Source organism: Arachis ipaensis, chromosome B06 (assembly GCF_000816755.2).
Source record: "Arachis ipaensis cultivar K30076 chromosome B06, Araip1.1, whole genome shotgun sequence".
In the NCBI taxonomy this organism is placed as follows: domain Eukaryota; kingdom Viridiplantae; phylum Streptophyta; class Magnoliopsida; order Fabales; family Fabaceae; genus Arachis; species Arachis ipaensis.
Window position 1 is genome coordinate 7883359 of NC_029790.2, and position 222 is coordinate 7883580.

The window sequence follows — 222 nt, forward strand, 5'->3', positions numbered from 1 at the left end:
TACTCTTCTGACTTGAGCGTCGGAGTGCTTTTTGCAGGTGCTCCCGCCGCCGTGTTTCGCAACGCCAAGGTTAATCCCGAAGGCCATCTCCAAGGCGATGTACGGTTCACCCCCAAGACAAGCAGTCTCGCCTGGAGACATATACCTCGGCTGAAGCTGAACGGAACAATTATTATTATTATTATTATTATTACGCTTAATATATGAGATTTTCACCTTATT